Raw genomic sequence first — 14,396 nt, 5'->3', positions numbered from 1 at the left:
TTGGGACTCCGCATCAGTTTTGTTTAAGATCTGGAATGTCAGAACATGAGGATTTGTGGTTAGACATAATGATGCTGTTGTTGGGGTTACAAAGAAATTGTATTGAAATTCAGTTCTGTTGGATGCCGGCTCATACAGGTGTTTATGAAAATGATATAGTAGATATAATAGCAAAACGAGCAGTGAAAAATAATATTGTGGATATACAGGTGCAGTTAGAAGGGAAATTAAGGGCAGACATTTTTATAGTACAAGGAAATCTGTACAGGAGATAGTGTCATACAGTGCCTTGCGAAAGTATTCGGCCCCCTTGAACTTTGCGACCTTTTGCCACATTTCAGGCTTCAAACATAAAGTTATAAAACTGTATTTTTTTGTGAAGAATCAACAACAAGTGGGACACAATCATGAAGTGGAACGACATTTATTGGATATTTCAAACTTTTTTAACAAATCAAAAACTTAAAAATTGGGCGTGCAAAATTATTCAGCCCCCTTAAGTTAATACTTTGTAGCGCCACCTTTTGCTGCGATTACAGCTGTAAGTCGCTTGGGGTATGTCTCTATCAGTTTTGCACATCGAGAGACTGAATTTTTTCCCCATTCCTCCTCGCAAAACAGCTCGAGCTCAGTGAGGTTGGATGGAGAGCATTTGTGAACAGCAGTTTTCAGTTCTTTCCACAGATTCTCGATTGGATTCAGGTCTGGACTTTGACTTGGCCATTCTAACACCTAGATATGTTTATTTTTGAACCATTCCATTGTAGATTTTGCTTTATGTTTTGGATCATTGTCTTGCTGGAAGACAAATCTCCGTCCCAGTCTCAGGTCTTTTGCAGACTCCATCAGGTTTTCTTCCAGAATGGTCCTGTATTTGGCTCCATCCATCTTCCCATCAATTTTAACCATCTTCCCTGTCCCTGCTGAAGAAAAGCAGGCCCAAACCATGATGCTGCCACCACCATGTTTGACAGTGGGGATGGTGTGTTCAGCTGTGTTGCTTTTACGCCAAACATAACGTTTTGCATTGTTGCCAAAAAGTTCAATTTTGGTTTCATCTGACCAGAGCACCTTCTTCCACATGTTTGGTGTGTCTCCCAGGTGACATGTGGCAAACTTTAAACAACACTTTTTATGGATATCTTTAAGAAATGGCTTTCTTCTTGCCACTCTTCCATAAAGGCCAGATTTGTGCAATATACGACTGATTGTTGTCCTATGGACAGAGTCTCCCACCTCAGCTGTAGATCTCTGCAGTTCATCCAGAGTGATCATGGGCCTCTTGGCTGCATCTCTGATCAGTCTTCTCCTTGTATGAGCTGAAAGTTTAGAGGGTCTTGGTAGATTTGCAGTGGTCTGATACTCCTTCCATTTCAATATTATCGCTTGCACAGTGCTCCTTGGGATGTTTAAAGCTTGGGAAATATTTTTGTATCCAAATCCGGCTTTAAACTTCTTCACAACAGTATCTCGAACCTGCCTGGTGTGTTCCTTGTTCTTCATGATGCTCTCTGCGCTTTTAACGGACCTCTGAGACTATCACAGTGCAGGTGCATTTATTCGGAGACTTGATTACACACAGGTGGATTGTATTTATCATCATTAGTCATTTAGGTCAACATTGGATCATTCAGAGATCCTCACTGAACTTCTGGAGAGAGTTTGCTGCACTGAAAGTAAAGGGGCTGAATAATTTTGCACGCCCAATTTTTCAGTTTTTGATTTGTTAAAAAAGTTTGAAATATCCAATAAATGTTGTTCCACTTCATGATTGTGTCCCACTTGGTGTTGATTCTTCACAAAAAACCTTCGCCTCAGTCTTAGGTCCAGAGCGCTTTGGAGCAGGTTTTCATCAAAGGATCTCTCTGTACTTTACTCCGTTCATCTTTCCATCGATCATCCTGACTAGTCTCCCAGTCCCTGCCACTGAAAAACATCTGCCACCACCATGCTTCACCATAGGGGTGGTGCCAGGTTTCCTCCAGACATGACGCTTGCCATTCAGGCCAAAATAGTTAAATCTTGGCTTCATCAGATCAGAGAATACATTTTTTCTCATGGTCTAAGAGTCCTTTAGGTGCCCTTTTGGCAAACTCCAAGCAGAGTGGAGGAGGAGTGGCTTCCGTCTGGCTACTGTACAATAAAGGCCTGATTTGGTGGAAGGCTGCAGATATGGTTGTCGTTCTGAAAGGTTCTCCCATCTCCACAGAAGAACTCTGGAGCTCTGTCACAGTGACCATCCGGTTCTTGGTCACCTCCCTGACCAAGGCCATTCTCTCCTGATTGCTCAGTTTGGCTGGGCGGCCAGCTCTAGGAAGCGTCTTGGTGGCGCCAAACTTCTTCCATTTTAAGAACGATGGCGGCCACTGTTCTTGGGACCTTCAATGCTGCAGAAATTTTTTGGTACCCTTCCCCAAATCTGTGCCTTGAGACAATCCTGTCTTGGAGCTCTACGGACAATTCCTTCGACCTCATGGCTTGGTTTTTGCTCTGACATGCACTGTCAACTGTGGGACCCTTTTATGTAGACAGGTGTGTGCCTTTCCAAATCATGTCCAATCAATTGAATTTACCACAGGCGGACTCCATTTCAATTGTAGAAACATCTCATGGATGATCAATACTAACACAATGCACTTGAGCTCAAATGTGTCTCATAGAAAAGAGTCTGAATACATATGTAAATACATTTAGAAAAATGTCTCAACCTGTTTTCGCTCTGTATTGTGTGTAGGTTGATGAGGAAAAAATCTATTTAATCCATTTTAGAATTCTGGCTGTGATGTGGAAAAAAGGGAAGGGGTTTGAATAGTTTCTGAATGCACTGTATGTCTCATGATTTGTGGTGGGGTGATGTGGAGAGAGTGCGGCAGGTGTGCACTGTGTAGTGCACTGTGTAGTAGTCCGGTACTAGTGTGTGGGTGGGAGATGTGTTCATGTTGTATTATGCAACGTGTGTTACATGGCCTGTTGCTTTTGCTACCAAAGTTCTTATTGGTGCCACTGAATATTCTACAGCGGTAGTGCCACCGGTGCTAGAAAGGTTCACCTTGAGCCCAACACAGGAGGTGTACATGTCAAGTAACTTATGTTTGGTGATTGGTGCCTGCTCTGGTTGAAGGACAGTAGCGTAAACAACAGGATCCTAGTGGTGGCCGAAGGGGAGGTGGGGCCTTCCCAGCATACCCTGGACCGGACCCAGACACTTCTCATGTACCCTGATGGACAAGGAGGCAACCTTATCTACGAGGAGGTGGCCAGCATTATCGCCGAACAGGTAACCGCATTCACTTTTGTTGTGTAGGCAGTTTCTGCTATAGTACCCTTTTCTTGGAAGGATGAAGTGCTCTGTGTTGTCTGCATTGAGCTGTATGTTTGCTAATATCGTACCCAGCGGTCTAAAGTGCGACCATTGTGGTCAAAAATGCGCCTAAATATTTTTATTTTGGCAGCACCAGTGTGACTAGAATAATTGTTGAATAATAGTCACCCAGAATAATTGTTATTATTAGTGGCTTGTTTCCATTTTAATATTGAGGAATATTTACATTGAGGAATATTTCACTTTCTCTCTAGTGAATTTGTGCATGAGGCAGAAATAATGCGACTCAAGTCTCACCATCAGCTGGAATACATGTTCCCTCTTAGGCCACGGTCAGTGACGGAGGGATGGCGAGATGCGGACCCTCTGCTGCCCTCTCTCTACCTCCGCTGAAACTGACCTTCAGATGCAGGCACCATCAGTCCAGTAAAATAAAAAGCAAATGATTTCAATTTATTCTCACCCAGCTGTGCTTCACAACAATTAATCTATTATAGGGCCCTATAAAATCTGCGTTGCAGAGATCGCAGACGGAATCACGGAATCCAGACATCAACTAAATGTATTGAAGTTATTAGAACGCTTGTCATAAGACAAGAACAAAATTCATCAGTGATTCATATTGTCCTTCAACTTTCTGAAGAAGCAACACACAGAAATTCCCCTGTCTGTGTGTGCGTGTTAGTGTACCATTTTGTGTAGCCATTAGAGATGAGGGCCTGCCCACCAATGGGCGGTGGATTGAGGGTCACATTTTCTGAGCTAAACTGCCAAAGATGCACCTCCAACACCATAAAACCTCAAGTCTGCCCAAAAAACAATGACCATTTCTCTCAACCAGTGGCATGTGGGCTTTTTAGGTGAGCTCTGATGCTGCTCTGTGATGAACAGCGCCCACTTTGTCAAAGGCAGGGGCACCAAATATTTAGCTTGTCCATTACCAGCACGCCCCTCCAGGGTGCTGTTGGAGAGACTCATCGCTGCGGCTCTCCACCCACATTCCGTCAGAAAATCATCTAACATAAATCATGCTGCAGATCGAGTATGTGGCCTTTTCTATAGCCTACAGGTTGGCGATAAAATGTCTGATCGTGTAATGAGGGACGCTTTTTGCATCACGCACTTTCGCCGGACAAATAGCCTAACCTAAATGGCGCCCAATCAAATAAAAAATGTGCTGACATGTTAACACCATATCCTAAAAACAGGACAGGTCAAAGTAAAATGGATAATATGCAATGGGCAATCAGGATACTCACGACTGCTGTCCAGGAGTTTCACCCTGTCGGCTAAATTGTCATGATCAGTGGTTAAGTTTGTATACGTATATTTTTTACGAGCTGATCACATCGAAAAAGAAAATAGCCTACTGCATTTCCCATTGTGTAAACACATTGCAATGAGAATCAATAGGCTCAGGATAACTCCCATATGAAGTTGGGTGGCTGATATTCAGAACTTAAAGCTGCAAAATGTAACTTGTTGGGCATCCTGACCAAATTCACATAGAAATGTGAGTTATAGATCTCATTGAAAGAAAGTCTAAAAACAATCAACTTTTATTGGTCACATACACATTTAGCAGATGTTATTGCGGGTATAGTGAAATGCTTGTTTCTAGTTCCAACAGTGCAGTAATATTTAACAATACACACAAACCAAAAAGTAAAAGAATGGAGTTAAGGAATATATAAATATTAGGATGAACAATGTCGGAGTGGCATAGACTAAAATACAGTATATACATATGAGATGAGTAAAGCAAAAACTTGTTAACATTAAAGTGACTAGTGTTTACTTATTAAAGTGGCCAGGGATTTCAAGTCTATGTATATAGGGCAGCAGCCTCTAAGGTGCAGGGTTACGTAACCGGGTGGAAGCCACCTAGTGATGGGAATTTAAGAGTGATGGCCTTGAGATAGAAGCTGTTTTTCAGTCTCTTGGTCCCAGCTTTGATGCATCTCTACTGACCTCGCCTTCTGGATGATAGCGGGGTAAACAGGCAGTGACTTGGGTGGTTGTTGTCCTTGATGATCTTTTTGGCCTTCCTGTGACATCGGGAGCTGTAGGTGTCCTGGAGGCAGTGATGTGTACGCCGAGGAACTTTGAGTTTTCCACCTGCTCCACTGCGATCCCGCCGATGTGGATAAGGGCGTGCTCCCTCTGCTGTTTCCTGAAGTCCACGATCAGCTCCTTTGTTTTGTTTACGTTGAGTGAGAGGTTATTTTCCTGGCACCACACTCCCAGGGCCCTCACCTCCTCCCTGTAGGCTGTCTCGTCATTGTTGGTAATCAGGCCTACTACTGTTGTGTTGATGATTGAGTTGAACAGGGAGTACTGGAGGGGGCTGAACACACACCCTTGTGGGGCCCCTGTGTTGAGAATCAGCGAAGTGGTGGTGTTTCCTACCTTCCACCTGGGGGCGGAACGTCAGGAAGTCCAGGACCCAGGGCCCCGAGCTTAATGATGAGCTTGGAGGGTACTATGGTGTTGAATGCTGAGCTTTAGTCAATAAACAGCATTCTTACATAGGTATTCCTCTTGTCCAGATGGGATAGGGTAGTGCGATGGTGATTGAATCATCTGTGGATCTATTGGGGTGGTAAGCAAATTTAAGTGCCTCTAGGGTGTCAGGTAAGGTAGAGGTGATATGATCCTTATTAACTAGCCTCTCATTTAGTTCAGTTACCTTTGCTTTCTTGGGTACAGGAACAATGGTGGACATCGTGAAGCAAGTGGGTACAGCAGACTGGGATAGGGAGAGGCTGAATATGTCCGTAAACACTCCAGCCTGCTGGTCTGTGCATGCTCAGAGGACGCGGCTAGGGATGCCGTCTGGGCCGGCAGCCTTGCGAGGGTTAACAGGCTTAAATGTCTTACTCACGTCTGCCACTGAGAAGGAGAGCCCACAGGGTAGGTTTTAAGGGTACAACACCTCCTATACACTTCCTGATAAACTCATTCACCGTATCCATCTATTTGTCAGTTATTCTCAGAGGCTACCCGGAACATATCCCGGTCCAAGTGATCAAAACAATCTTAAAGTGTGGCTTCCGATTGGTCAGACCAGCATTGAATAGTCCTTAGCACGGGTACTTCCTGTTTGAGTTTCTACCAATAGGAAGGGAGGAGCAAAATTGAGTCGTGATCAGATTTGCCGAAGGGAGGGCGGGGCCTGCCTTGTAGGCATTCCAAAATGCTAAGTAGCAGTGGTCTGTTTTCTCATATTGAGTGCTACAGTCAATGTGTTAGTAGAACCTCGATAGAGTTTTCCTTAAATTTGCTTTGTTAAAATCCCCAGCTACAATAAATGCGACCTCAGGATATATGATTTCCAGTTTGCATAAAGTCCGGTGAAGTTGTTTGAGGACCATCGTAGTATCTGCTTGAGGGGGAATATACACGGCTGTGACGATAACCGAAGAGAATTCTCTTGGGATGTAATAGGGTCGGAATTTGATTGTGAGGTATTCTAGGTCGGGTGACAAAAGGACTTGAGTTTCTGTATGTTATCACAATTACACCATAAGTCGTTAATCATGAAACATACACCCCCGCCATTCTACCCGGAGAGATATTTATTCTTGTTGGCGCAATGAACTGTGAATCCAGATGGCTGGACCGACTCCAACAGTATATCCTGGGAGAGCCATGTTTCCTTGAAACAGAGTATGTTACAATCCCTGATGTCTCTCTGGAAGGAGATTCTCACCCTGAGTTTGTCTTATTTATTATCTAGAGACTGAACATTAGTGAGTAATCTACTCGGAAGCAGTGGATGTCAATGAACTCCTGGATACCATTTTTATGCCCACTAAGTTAGAGGTAGTTTTGCAAGCCAATGCTAACTAGCGTTAGCGCAATGACTGAAAGTGAATGGGTATATGCTAGCATGCTAATGCAGTAGAAAAAGGGCCTCATTGACAAAATCCCGAAGTATCCTTTTAACGTCATTATTGCCAAAATCGAGAGGTATCCCTTTAACTCTTTCTGCCCATTCCCAAAAGCGTTTCGTGATTGGCGTGTTGGCTAAAGCTTAGGCTTACGCACTAATGCCAGATAGCCAAAAGATAATGAACGAAAAACCTCAATGTAACCTAAACAGTGGCCCGTTTATTAGGTACACCCATCTAGTTCCGGGTTGGACCCCTCTGTAGCCATGAAGGAATGCACCTGGTCAGCAACATTGTTCATATAATTTGTGGCATTAAAACGTTATCCAATTGGTATCAATGTGTGCCAGGAAAACATTCCCCACACCATTATACCACCGCCACTAGCCTGTACCGTTGACACCAGGCAGGATGGGGCCATGCTGCTTACTGCAAATTCTGACTCTGCCATCAGCATGACTAAACAGAAACCGGGATTCGTCGGACCAGGCAAAGGTTTTCCACTGCCCAGTTGTCCAGTGTTGATGATCGCGTGCCCACTGGAGCTGCTGCTGCTTGTTTTTAGCAGATAGGAGTGGAACCTGGTGTGGTCGTCTGCTGCAATAGCCCATTTGTGACCAGGACCGATGAGTTGTGCGTTCCGAAATGCCGTTCTGCACACCACTGTTGTACTATGCCATTATTTGCCTGTTTGTGGCCCGCCTGTTAGCTTGCACGATTCTTGCCATTTTCCTTCGACCTCTCATCAACCAGCTGTTTTCGCCCACAGGACTGCCGCTGACTGGATGTTTTTTGTTTGTCGCACCATTCTCGGTAAACTCTAGTATCTGTTGTGCAGGAAAAGCCCAGGAGGTTGGCCGTTTCTGAGATACTGTAATCGGCGCGCCTGGCACCGATGATCATACCACGCTCAAAGTAGCTTAGGTCACTAGTTTTTCCCATTCTAACGTTCAGTCAATTAACTGAATGCCTCAATGCCTGTCTGCCTGCTTTATATAGCAAGCCACAGCAAAGTGACTCGCTGTCTGTAGGAGCGAACAATTTTGTGGACGGGGTAGCCACTGAGTGTAAATTGCACAAGAACTATACATTTCTGTATTTTTTTTTCAACCTGACAGTCACCCACCCGCATTCATCCACACAACCCTAAACCTGCCCACCCTGCGGATGTAACCGCGGAGACTGCGGGTTGAGTCAACCCGCCCATTCCTACAATATAAGCTTTATCTCAATCAAGCTAAAAGTCTGCTTTTCCGGGGCTCCTAAATTGTGTGATGTGCTACCAATGAACATTATTTAATTTCGAGCCCAGATTGTACCTATGGTTGTCTACTGCAGGGCAGGGAGGGCCTGGAGCAGACCCTGCAGATTGAGAAGCATCTGCTGGAGCTCCACCGGCAGAACGAGACCCTGCGGCAGGAGAAGGACGCCATGGAGAAGAGGCTGAGGGCCGAGATCCAGAGACTTAAAGAACAGGTACATTGACAGGAGACGTGAAGGCTGAGATACTTATAGACCATTGTCCTTATGTCAGGTGGCATCCCTGTGCGGTGCTTTTCCCTGGTCCCTCAATCACTGCAGACAGAGTAGTCGCGCTGTCTGATGTGAGAGAGCTTCCACCCTACCACTTTCCTGGCATTGCACTGACGTGTGTGTGTGACAGAGGGCTTAAATAACAAAAATATCTGGAAATCAAAGTCGGTGAAGCAAAGTGGGAAGAGCTACAGAGACTCAGAAACCAGGTACACTGACCAGCACAGCAGCAAAGAGATGGTTAAAATAACATGATTGCTCATTTTGTGGAGGATAATTTCTCATAATTAGAATGTGTGAAAGATAAATGAATAGTAATCTATTTCAACATGTTATTGTTCATTTTAACATGTTTAAAGCACTAACGTTCTCTTTTTGGTATCTGAGGGGGTCGGCCTGAACCCCCACCCATTCTTTCTTTAACATGTTTGGCTGTACGGAAAATAGACTATTTAATGTGTCCATTCCAACTTGTTTCTGTACTTCTGACATGGCCATGTTGATGTGTCCCCTCCCCTGTGCTGTGGCGCCCCCCAGCTGGCCAGTGTGGTGCAGTCCAACGTTTGAGGAGCTGAAGCTGTACCGCTCTGCAGAAAACAGCAAGCAGAGAATCGATCAGCTGGTGAGTGGAAGATTTTAACTGCTACTGTAGTGATGATCCTAAGTGTTTGTTGAATACTCTCAAGGCTATGTAGGATATGTAAAGCCTCTTAGAAGAGCTATGCATTCTGTGTGATTAGTTAAAATTCATGAGCTTTAATAGGATTCACGAGCTGGAATGTCAAAGGGCTTTATTGCCCACTGAAACAAAGTGGTTTCTCGTTTAAAAGGAGGCATCCTTTTGTAAACCCACTGAACATCACACATCATTGAGGCTCATTGGATGATATAAGAGAGTCTTTGACAGCTGATGTTTCCTGTCTGTCACTCAGGTGAAGAGTTTGGAGAAGCAACACCGCATTCTCATCCACACCCAGCTAGCCTCCCTGAGGACAGAGCTTCTGCGCCTGGCAGGAACCGCAGCACCCATCGACGGCCACTCGGAGCTCACCGTCAGCCTCATCGGTGAGGAGGCCACTGGCCCTGGGGAGATGACTCTCCTGAAGGAGGAACCAAGTGAAACAAGAGTAGAGGGGGAGGGAGGAGTATTGACCATGGTGGTTGTTCAGATGGGCCCTGACCCAGGGGACTTGGTATCAATATCGGGTGATGTATGTTTGGTGGCTGGGCAGGAGGCGGAATCATCAGTTCCGGAGCTGTACAGTGTTGACTCTGAGGCAGAATTCTACTGAAGGCCTTGAAGACAAAGAGGGGGAGGAGCCATCTTTGTCAAGGAAACACTGACCCAAAGAGGAACCAGGGGGAGAGCGCGAAGCCAAACTCCAGTGCATCTGTTGAAACCGTGCTCTTTGTTCAAATAAAAATGTTTTTGTCACATGTAGCGAGTACTTAGAAGCACTTAACCAACAATGCAGTTTACAGAAAAATACCTAAAACATTTTTATGAAAGTAACAAATAATTAAAGAGTAACAATAAAATAACAATAGCGAGGCTATATACAGAGCCAGTGTGCGAGGGCAACGGTTAGTCGAGGTAATTGAGGTAATATGTACCTGTAGGTAGAGTTGTTAAAGTGACTGCATAGATAGAGAGTAGCAGCAGCGTAAAAGAGATAGGCGGGGGGCAATGCAAATAGTCTGGGTAGCCATTTGATTGGATGTTCAGGAGTCTTATGGCTTGGGGGTAGAAGCTGTTTAGAAGCCTCTTGGACCAAGACTTGGCACTCCGGTACCGCTTGCCATGCAGTAGCAGAGGGAACAGTCTATGACTAGTGTAGCTGGAGTTTTTGACAATTTTTAGGGCCTTCCTCTGACTCCGCCTGGTATAGAGGTCCTGGATGGCAGGAAGCTTGGCCCCAGTGATGTACTGGGCCGTTCGACCTACCCTCTGTAGTGTCTTGCGGTCGGAGGCCGAGCAGTTGCCATACCAGGCATTGATTCAATGGATCAGGATGCTCTCAATGGTGCAGCTGTAGAACCGTTTGAGGATCTGAGGACCCATGCCAAATGTTTTCAGTCTCCCGAGGGGGAATAGGTTTTGTCGTGCCCTCTTCACGACTGTCTTGGTGTGCTTGGAACATGTTTGTTTGTTGGTGATGTGGACACCAAGGAACTTGAAGCTCTCAACCTACTCCACTACAGCCCTGTCGATGAGAATGGGTGCGTGCTCGGTCCTCCTTTTCCTGTAGTCCACAATTATCTCCTTTGTCTTGATCACGTCGAGGGCGAGGTTGTTGTCCTGGCACCACACGGCCAGGTCTCATCTATCTGCCTTTCTCTCTCTCTCTCTCTCTCTAGTCTTTTCATGACAGTACTTGGGAGTTTCTTTATAGGAGGGTATCTTTCCCACGAGGTGTTCTATAAGGCTGTCCAGACTGAGCCAGGCAAAGTGCAGCGGTGTGGGAAGAACTCAACTGAAACCACAGTCCCTAATGTGACTGTAAAAGTCGAAGCATCCTTCACTCCCAGCAGTTTGAGAGCTGTACTTGCATGTAACGCTAAACCTAATGACTTACTGTTTACCAGTCTGCTCTGTACTTGAGCTCTGTTTTTAGACGCTTCATGAAGGTCTACAGTGAATTTATTAAACATGCCTACTCAAAGAAAATAACCATGTTACTTTTTGTTCTGACTTTTCCAATGTTTTCATAAAGCTTGTTTGTTCAACTGTTTGTTCAATTGTTCTAGTAAACATTGTATTTACAGACTGGCGGAAACTAACTAACCATCATCTGTCTTGACGAGACTGTCATGTCACACTATGCAATTGTAGTTTGTTGTTATACAATATGTTGCTTGCTAACTTGCATAAAATGTAGACCGTACATAGCATACAAATCAATACTGCTACAACCATCCATTTCATGCCTATGTATTTTCCTTGTATGAGAAAACTACTAAACAAAGCTACTATGTAGTTTTCTGCTTACCAGTATTCATGCATTTATTTTTTTGCATCCCAAAAGTTGAAGACATGCCTTAGTGGTTGTGACAAATGAAAAGCATTCACTTTGCATGAACTTATAGTTGCTGAATAAAGAAAAGGAAATGGGATCCTTGCAATGTCACAACTCTGACATCACCCCATTGAAGTTGAAATGTAAAACAGTTAAGGGTTTAATCTTGATACTAGCCATCCCAGATCCGGGATCGTGAATACAGCCTCAAGCTCATTACCATAATGCAACGTTAACTATTCATGAAAATCGCAAATGAAATGAAATAAATATGCTAGCTCTCAAGCTTAGCCTTTTGTTAACAACACTGCCATCTCAGATTTTCAAAATATGCTTTTCAACCATAGCAAAACAAGCATTTGTGTAACAGTGTTGATAGCTAGCGTAGCATTTAGCGTAGCATTGAGCGGGCAACATTTTCACAAAAACAAGAAAAGCATAAATAAAATAATTTACCTTTGAAGAACTTCGGATGTTTTCAATGAGGAGACTCTCAGTTAGATAGCAAATGTTCAGTTTTTCCAAAAAGATTATTTGTGTATGAGAAATCGCTCCGTTTTGTTCAAAAACGATTTTTTTTTTTTTTAAACGGAAATTCAGTCATCAAAACGCCAAACTTTTTTCCAAATTAACTCCATAATATCGACTGAAACATGGCAAACGTTGTTTAGAATCAATCCTCAAGGTGTTTTTCACATATCTCTTCGATGATATAACGTTCGTGGAAGTCTGCTCTCTCCTCTGAATCCCATGGAAGAATGCTTGCAGATGAAGATTACGCACCAATTTCGACAAAGGACACCGGGCGGACACCTGGTAAATGTAGTCTCTTATGGCCAATCTTCCATTGATATGCCTACAAATACGTCACAATGCTGCAGACACCTTAGGGAAACGGCAGAAAGTGTAGGCTCGTTCCTGGCGCATTCACAGCCATATAAGGAGACAATGGAAAACAGCACCTCAGAAATTTTGTTCACTTCCTGTTTGAAGTTTCATCTTGGTTTGTTATGAAGAAGAATGCTATTTGCATTTAAAGTATAACCTTTGAATGTATATAAACAAAGTACATAAATCGAACCATTCAAAACGAATGCAATCGAATGCATCATCCCACTTAACACATTTAAGCATCTCCAATCCCAAATTAAATCTAGAATCCCTTTCCTATTTCGCAACAAAGCATTCTTCACTCATGCTGCCAAACATACCCTCGTAAAAACTGACCATCCTACCGATCCTCGACTTCAGCGATGTCATCTAAAAAATAGCCTCCAACACTCTACTCAACAAATTGGATGCAGTCTATCAAAGTGCCATCCATTTTGTCACCAAAGCCCCATATATTACCCACCACTGCGACCTGTACGCTCTCGTTGGCTGACCATCGCTTCATACTCGCCAATTCCTCCTTTGGCCGCCTTTCCGTCCAGTTCTCTGCTGCCAATGACTGGAACGAATGCAAAAATCACTGAAGCTGGAGACCCATATCTCCCTCACCAATTACGTTCCAGCTGTCAGAGCAGCTCACAGATCACTGCACCTGTACATAGCCCATCTGTAAACAGCCCATCCAACTCCCTCATCCCCAAACTGTATGTATTTATTTATCTTGCTCCTTTGCTCCCCAGTATCTCTACTTGCACATTAATCTTCTGCACATCTACCATTCCAGTGTCTAATTGCTATATTGTAATTACTTCGCCACCATGGCCTATTTATTGCCTTTACCTCCCTCATCTTAACTCATTTGCACTCATTGTATATATATTTGTTTTCCTATTGTATTATTGACGGTATGTTTGTTTATTCCATGTGTAACTCTGTGTTGTTGTATGTGTCGAACTGCTGTGCTATATTTTGGCCAGGTCGCAGTTGCAAACGAGAACTTGTTCTCAACTAGCCTACCTGGTTAAATAAAGGTAAAATCAATTTTGTTTTAACTGGTCCCGCTTTTCTCTCTCTTCTTTATTGCCATGTTATAACCAGCAGCACACAGCAATGCTGACCATATTTTGCTTTTATGAGAGATTTGCATTCAGAAATGCAAGCTGCCTCACTTGAGGGGCTGATGTGGTTTATTCTCTCAGTAATTATTTGTCCCGCTTTTGAGAAGACCCTCAGAGGGAATGAATGCGGCCACTATGCAGTCTCCCTGTCATGACTAGCCGTGGGTAGACTTTAGTTTTTCAGCACCTACTGTGCTCCTGTGGAAGTATTCCACAGCTGCTTTCACTTTGTCCACAGTGGGCTTCATCACCTTCAGAGCATCTCTTACAATCAGGTTGATTGTGTGGGCAAGATGTGAATGATGGGTCCATTTTAAAATGTTCATGGCTTTGGTTATGTTAGCTGCATTGTCGCTAACACAACCAACCACTTTTCCATCTACTTCCCATTCTCTGGCCACTCTCAACAGTTCCTCTGCCAAGTTCTCTGAGGTGCGTTTGTCGCTGAACTCAAAGCAGTCCAGAAGACAGCTAGACATTGAAAAATCTTCAATGAAGTGACATGTAACCGACATGTAAGAAGTGGTTACCCTTGATGTCCAGCAGTCAGTGGTAAGACAAACCGGTGGCAATCATTTTAGCCAATGCTATATTAATTTGGCCTTGTTTTGCTACAGACATA

Source organism: Oncorhynchus clarkii, chromosome 29 (assembly GCF_045791955.1).
Source record: "Oncorhynchus clarkii lewisi isolate Uvic-CL-2024 chromosome 29, UVic_Ocla_1.0, whole genome shotgun sequence".
NCBI lineage: Eukaryota > Metazoa > Chordata > Actinopteri > Salmoniformes > Salmonidae > Oncorhynchus > Oncorhynchus clarkii.
Note: the sequence above shows the minus strand (reverse complement) of the source record.